The sequence below is a fragment of the Octopus bimaculoides genome, chromosome 6 (genome assembly GCF_001194135.2).
Source record: "Octopus bimaculoides isolate UCB-OBI-ISO-001 chromosome 6, ASM119413v2, whole genome shotgun sequence".
Taxonomy (NCBI): Eukaryota; Metazoa; Mollusca; class Cephalopoda; order Octopoda; family Octopodidae; genus Octopus; species Octopus bimaculoides.
Window position 1 is genome coordinate 4519574 of NC_068986.1, and position 7501 is coordinate 4527074.

Sequence of the window (7501 nt, forward strand, 5' to 3'; positions counted from 1 at the left end):
CTCATGTGCGGGCGACGCCCCTGGGCCGGCTCTTGTGCAGGTGACACATGAGGTTTTTCGAGCGAGATCGTTGTCGGTGCCCCTGGACTGGCTCTTGTGCGGGTGACACATGAGGTTTCTCGAGTGAGATGAGCGTGGCCGTTGCCAGTACCGCCTGACTGGCCTTCGTGCGGGTGACACGTAAAAGCAGCCACTACACTCTCTGAATGGTTGGCGTTAGGAAGGGCATCCAGCTGTAGAAACACTGCCAAATCAGATTGGAGCCTGGTGTAGCCATCTGGTTTCACCAGTCCTCAGTCAAATCGTCCAACCCATGCTAGCATGGAAAGCGGATGTTAAACAACGACGACAATAGATACATAGACAAGTGCAGGCATGGCTGTATGATGAAAAGCTTGCTTCCCAACCACATAGTTCTGGGTTCAGTCCTACTGCATGGCACCTTGGGCAAGTGCCTTCTACTATAGACTCGGGCTGACCAAAACCTTGTCAGTGGGTTTGGTAGATGGAAACTGGAAGATGCCAGTCATGTGTGTGTGTCTTTGTGTCTGTTTGTCCCCACCACCATCACTTGATAACCGATGTTTGTGCGTTTATATCCCTGTAACTTAGCAGTTCAACACAAGAAACTGATAGAATAGGTACTTGGCTTACAAAGAATAAGTCTTGGAGTTGATTTCTTCGACTTAAAAGAAAACCCTTTAATGTGGTGCTCCAGTATGGCAGCAGTCAAATGACTGAAACAAGTAAAAGAATGAAGATAGATAGATAGATACATACATACATACATACATATGCATTCAGGCACACAAACACGTAAACATGCTTAGATATTTAAAATTCAAGATAATTGATAGAGTTGGGGTTTAGTTCAGTTCTCAACCACATGGTTTGGGGTTTGATCCTATAGTAAACAAGGCTAAAACATTATGGAATAAGTAGATAACAGTAAAACAATGTGTTAGTGTATAAAGTTACTAAAAGACGGATATCAATATTGTTTATAAAATTATGATATACAGCTTCTCTTTTTCAATACTTTTAGATTGTAACTCTTAATAATTATATTAATACAGTTAATGTAGGGATTAGTTTACAGATTTTGTCTCTTTATATATACATTTTTATTTCTCATGTTTATGTTTATTCCTTGAATGATTTTAGGTATTTTCTTAGGGATTTGACATGAAGAGTGACTGATTTGGGGAGTAAAATCATTTCCCCGTTCTAATGAACTCAGATAGAATTTGCTTATGATTTTATATAGTCCTATTTCAGCCATGAAACGCACATAGTCTATATACTAGCACTAACTTTTTACATCTATACTTCTTTACTGTATATTATCGTATTCATTTTTACTGTCCAATTTATAATTTTAACTTTTAAATTTTTTAAAATTAATATTTCTATGATTTATTTATATGACTTATATGATTTATTTATGTAATATATTATTTAATTAAAATTTTTAGATTAAAATCTTAGATATATTAAGATGGTATATGCTTCACAGCATGGATTTGGGCGGGTTCTGAGTTGACTGAGTTGTAGAGTGGTGGTTCGTCTCTAAATTAGTAATATACATATATATTATATATTAGGAAACCCGGTGTAATATTATACCGATTTTTGCCTGTAAGGTTGGAATAAATTTTTTATTCCCTAATATTATTATATATATATACATACATACAGTAATCCCTTGCCATATTGCATTTCACCTATCACAGTTTATTATTTAAGCTTACATCAGTCCCTCCGTAGTGTTGTTTTGCATTTATAATAAGATAAATATATACAAATTATAAAAGTAACTAAAAAAAATATACAGTACAGTACTCTTTCTCTTTTGTGTATTTTCACCTATCACAGAGGGATTACTCTCTCTCTCTCTCTCTCTCTCTCTCTCTCATATATATATATATATATATATATATATATATATATATATATATTTGACAGACAAGAACTCCCCCTGTTAACAATATCAATACAAGTGTATTTATGCACCACAGGTCCATATGAGAGGTCCTCCTAAGGTAAATAATGCAGTATTCTAAGTTCTCACATAACATCCACATTAAGTTGGAGTATAAAGATTGTCTTTTGAAATAAATACTGCTTCTGTTGCTATTATTTTCATATATGTATATATATAAAAATTTAAGCTATATATATATATATATATATATATTTCAATATGGAGCCAATAATTCAAGAGAAAAAATTCACAAGAAAATAATTTGCAAAGATATCATTGACTCTGTTATTATCTAGTGTAACAATTTAAAAATGATAATAACAGAATCAATAATATAGACGATTGCAGGCCCCCAAAATAGGATTAAATAACTTAAGGATTTCAGTGTATTTTGGCGATTTAAATAAGAGTTTTGACTGCTATTTCCAACAGGTAGAAATAATAAGTATGTCTTTTGATTAATTTTAATCCTTCACCTATATATATATATATATATATATATATATATATATATATATGTCTGTGTCTGTGTGTGTGTGTGTGTGTGCATGCATGCATGTAAATATATATATGCATGCATGTAAATATATATATGTTTGTATATACATATGTGCATATATACATATGTGCATATATACATATGTGTGTGTGTGTATATATGAATGAATATATGTGTTATATATATGAATGGATACATCAGGTCATCCCATAAGTTCTGTCCAAATTTTGAATAAAGAAAGCAAGTGATCAAATGTTATATTTAATTGAAATTTAATCCTCAATGTACTTTCCCTGATTATCTATGACTTCCTTCCATCTATTTACAAGCTTTTTAATCCCATCAATGTTGGTTTCAAAGTAAAGAACTCTGAAATGTCAGTTTTGACCTCCTCATGGCTTGCAAAAGTTATGTCCACCAAATGATTCTGTAAACTACGAAACAAATGATAGTCTAAAGGAACAAGGTTGGGAGAATAAGGTGGATGAGGAATTTTTTCCCAACCAAGCTGTTCGATCTTCTGTGATGTGGTCTTTGCAGTGTGGGGTCGTGCATTGTCCTGATGAAACATCACTCCTTTTCAATTCAATAAGCTTGGTTTAAACACTCTAATTGCTGACAGTAGACTTGAGCATTGATTGTTGCATTAGGTGGTAACAATTCAAAGTGAAGTACTCCTTTGCAATCCCAGAAGAACCTTTTCCCCATGAAGTTCCCTTCTCATTTGTGGTTGAGCTTTTTCTTTTTTACCAAGCCACTGTTTACAACGTTTAACATTTCGATAGAAGATCCATTTTTTTGTCACCAGTCACAAGTCTATCCAAAAAGGTTGAAATGAGTTCACAAGAATGGAGAGAAAAGCAGATGTCAACTGACAATTTGCAACTGCTTTCGGACAATTCATGAGGCACCCATTTTCCAACTTTAGGAAACTTTCCAAGTTGTTGAAGATGAACAGTGGTATGGTTTGAACTTAGCTTTATTGCCAATTCTTCAACTGATAATGTAGGATTTTCTTCAAGTAATGCCTCAAGGAGCTTATCATCAAACTCAACTGGACGTCCTGTTCGATCTTCATCTTCAAGGCTGAAATCTCCACTTCTGAATTTTGCAAACCATCTTCTGCAAGTTCTTTCATTCAAGCATTCTTTCCCATAAACTGAGTGTATGTTTCGAGTCACTTCGGCTGCAGAGTTTCCTTTTTTGTACTCACTCATAAAGCATTATGTGCCTTAAATGCTCTTTGGATAATTCCATGTTAGAAAGGGTTTTAATCAAAGAAATTTTAATTCTACTATTCTGTAAAATAATAATTTAATTAGTTTAAATGTACACAAATACATGAAAATAATTTTTAATTCCATTAAACATTCTAAAATACTATTAAATATCATTCAATTTTAAAAAAGGTAAAATCGGACAGAACTTATGGGATGACCTGATATATGTGCATCTGTGTGTATGTATGCATATGTGTGTATGTGTGTATGCATATATATGTGTCTATGTATGCATATATATGTGTCTATGTATGCATATATATGTGTGTCTATGTATGCATATATGTGTGTGTGTATGTATGCTTATATACGTGTGCGTATGTAAGCATATATATTTGTGTATTTATATGTATGCATATATGTATGTATTTATACAAGGTGTAGTCAAAAATATCTGACCTTGATTTCTTTTGCACAAAATAATAATACATGAGCAAACTCGTAATTTAGCAGTTTGCCAAAGGGTCCAATAGAATAAGTATTAGGCTTACAAAGAATAAGTTCTGGGGTCAGTCTGTTCGACTTAAGGTGGTGCTCCAGAATGGCTGCAGTCAGATATGTATGCATGTATATATATATGTATGTGTATGTCCATTTATATATATAGTTAGATAGGTATGTCAAATAGGCTTAGACAAGGTTGTGTAGTTTAGAACATTACTTCCCAACTATGTTGTTTATTGTTCAGTCCCACTGCCCCCTCATCAAGTCCTTTGTGCTCTCTCTCAGGGTCAATGAATACCCTTTAAATGGATTTCATACACAGACACAGAACGAAACTTATTATATGCATATATGTATTCATGTATATGTGTATGCATGTTTGTGTGTCCACCCTTGCTTTGACATCATGTAATGGTTGTACATAAGCCTCAAAGTCACACAAGCAAATTTGTTCATTTCTGGTCTTCCATAGAAAAGCCACTTGACCATGGAAAACATTACCTTACTTGGAAACAGATGAGGGTTGGCAATAGGAAGAGCATCCAGCTATAGAAAACTACTTCAACAAATCCCATCTGATTCATGCAAGCATGGAAAAACAGGTATTAAATAACAATGATATATGTATATATATGTACAAGAGGGTACTAGAAAGTTCTTGGTTTTAAGGGTATCACGAAAAGCTTGGCTGGTGGCCCAATCTTCTGAGTTCTTTTATAGAGTTTAGAAAAACTGAAGGGCCACTGCAATAAGTGTGTGAATCTGAGAGGGGAATATGTTGAATAAAATCATAATTAACTGACCCTCCTTTATTTATTTTTTTTGTCCTAAGCTAGGAACTTTTCAGCGGCCCATCATATATATATATATATATATATAAACATATATATGCTATCTGTTGGAGTTTTAGCACTTTAGCTGCTATTTCTGAACTTCGGTTTGTGGTGAAGCAACTGTTGCTGATCCCTTAATTATGTTTATAAATGTATAAGAACTTTTAAATAAGTTCTTTACCTATAATGGTGTTTACATACCGAAGTGCTTGGTAAAAATTATTAATTATTAATTTATTAATAAATTAATAATCCTTTACCCTTTTATTTTATATATATATATATATATATATATATATACATAATATACACACACACATATATAATATATACATTGTACAAATATACAGATATGTACATGAACACACACACACATACACAGATATAGTTTTCAGCACACCCTCATATATGCGTGTGTGTGTATAGACACACACATACATAATTATGTTTTATATTTATGTGTGTATCTGTGTGTGTTTATGGTTACAGGTGTAAATCAATGTGTCAAGTAGCATCTTTTTAATTTCAAAAATGTAATTTAATAATTCTCTATATTTATCAAGTTAACATATCCACCACACTGCAAAATGCACTGGGATTGATAACCTCAAGTAAAATCCAGAGATGGCTGTTATCCAATGACTGAATCCAGTTATACAAGAATTTGCAAACTATTTTATCCAAGAATACAACTTAATTTCTTCAGTGGGATGTCACATTCACGAATTGGTAAAAATTTTGCTACCTCGATGTCATTTAGTAAGTTTAAAACCTAACAACAAGCAATGTAATTTGAAATACTTTGAATACTTCAAACATTATTCAGGTGTTTTGCTAAATAAGCATCTATGTGTGTGTGTGTCTGTGCGTGTGTGTCCAGAGCTTAAAATTCTAATTAACCCAATACAAATCAATGCAATAAATTAACTTAGCCATTTGTTAATTGAATTATTTTTGATTAAAATTTTTTTTTTCTTTGCTTTCAGTTTTTTTTTGGTGGGGTGGAAATTACCCAGTATTTCTGTTTATTTATTTACCTTTTATTGTTTACTTGTTTCAGTCACCTTGGAGAATTTCTTTAGTCAAATAAATTGACCCCACTACTTGAGACTTATTCTATTGGATTCTTGCCGAACTGCTAAGTAACGGGGTTGTAAACACACCAGCACCAGTGGTCAAGCAGTGGTGGGACACACACACACACACACACACATGACGGGCTTCTTTCAGTTTCCATCTACCAAATTCACTCACGAGGCTTTGGTTGGTGTGAGGCTATAGTAGAAGACATTTGCTCAAGGTGTCATGCAGAGGGAGTGAACCTGGAACCATGTGGTTGGGAAGCAACCACATGCCCACACCTGCAACTATTTTATTTTTTATTTATATTTTTATCTCATAATCTGAGTTTTTATCAAAGTTATAAATGTAAGAAGTTTGTATCTAGTGTGATAAATAGATTATTGACTATGAAACAGGGTGTCCGGATATGGCATAATTAATGAGTCAGGACGTTATTAGTACAAAAACTATTTCTTTAGGAAATAACATTCCATTATTTTAGGTGCCCAGTTGATTTAATTGTCATTTTAATTACGTGTGCATAAATTTCTAGTCCGTATATTTTCTTTGATAAAACAATATAAACAAACCTCCATCTTGTGTTATGATTTGAAGGCTATGACAAGCATAATTATTTTGGCAGGGTATTTCCCAGGTGTTCTTTAAAGAGCACTTGGTTGTTTGGCATACTTTTAGCTGTCCCCTTCCCTATACCCCTACCTTTAAATACAAGCAGAGTATTTATAAAGGTTGTGGATTTCGTTTCCTCTAAATTTTTCTCTCTTTCCTCAGCTGCACCAACTAGCCTTGTTACCTGCCCTGTCAAGAAAAGAAATCCTTCGCATTCTTGTCCCATGATAGCTTTCCTGCTCTTTTATTCTTTTTATCTATTTTTCTTCCATCTACCGTATATTTAAAGCCTCTTGCTAACCACATGCACAGATTAAAGTGCACTGTATCCAGCTGTTTTTTTTTTTTCTTCTGTTGTGCAACTCCTGATTGGATTGGTACCACCACAACCACTACTACCACTACTACAAGTATTACTGCTGCTGCCGTAGCAAGCTTACTTGTAGTTGCAGTTGTGGTGATCACCGCTGCGATGTGGTGGTTGTGTCATCAACAATACCATTATATTGGCACTGCTAGTGTTGGACTGATGCTGCTGAAAGTAATAGCAATATCTCATCATTATTCTCAGCAGAAATGTCCGTAGTAGGAAACATTGAATAGAATATTTCTTCTTTAATGTGTTACCACTGTCATCATTCTTTGTATCAGCCGGCTTGTTTATTATTACCGGGCATTGCATGGATACACCAGTAATCATCAATCAACACTTGCTTTTTTGTTTTGTTTCAGTATTTTTTCCTGTTTTTTTTTTTTTTTTTTTTTTTTT

At 33.6% G+C, this 7501-nt stretch overlaps 1 protein-coding gene across 4 annotated transcripts in view; it reads left to right on the forward strand.

The window, feature by feature from the left end:
• The window catches only part of LOC106875251 (protein-tyrosine sulfotransferase 1), a 503452-nt gene that overhangs the window by 319303 nt on the left and 176648 nt on the right, over window positions 1-7501 (forward strand). The window lies entirely within an intron of this gene.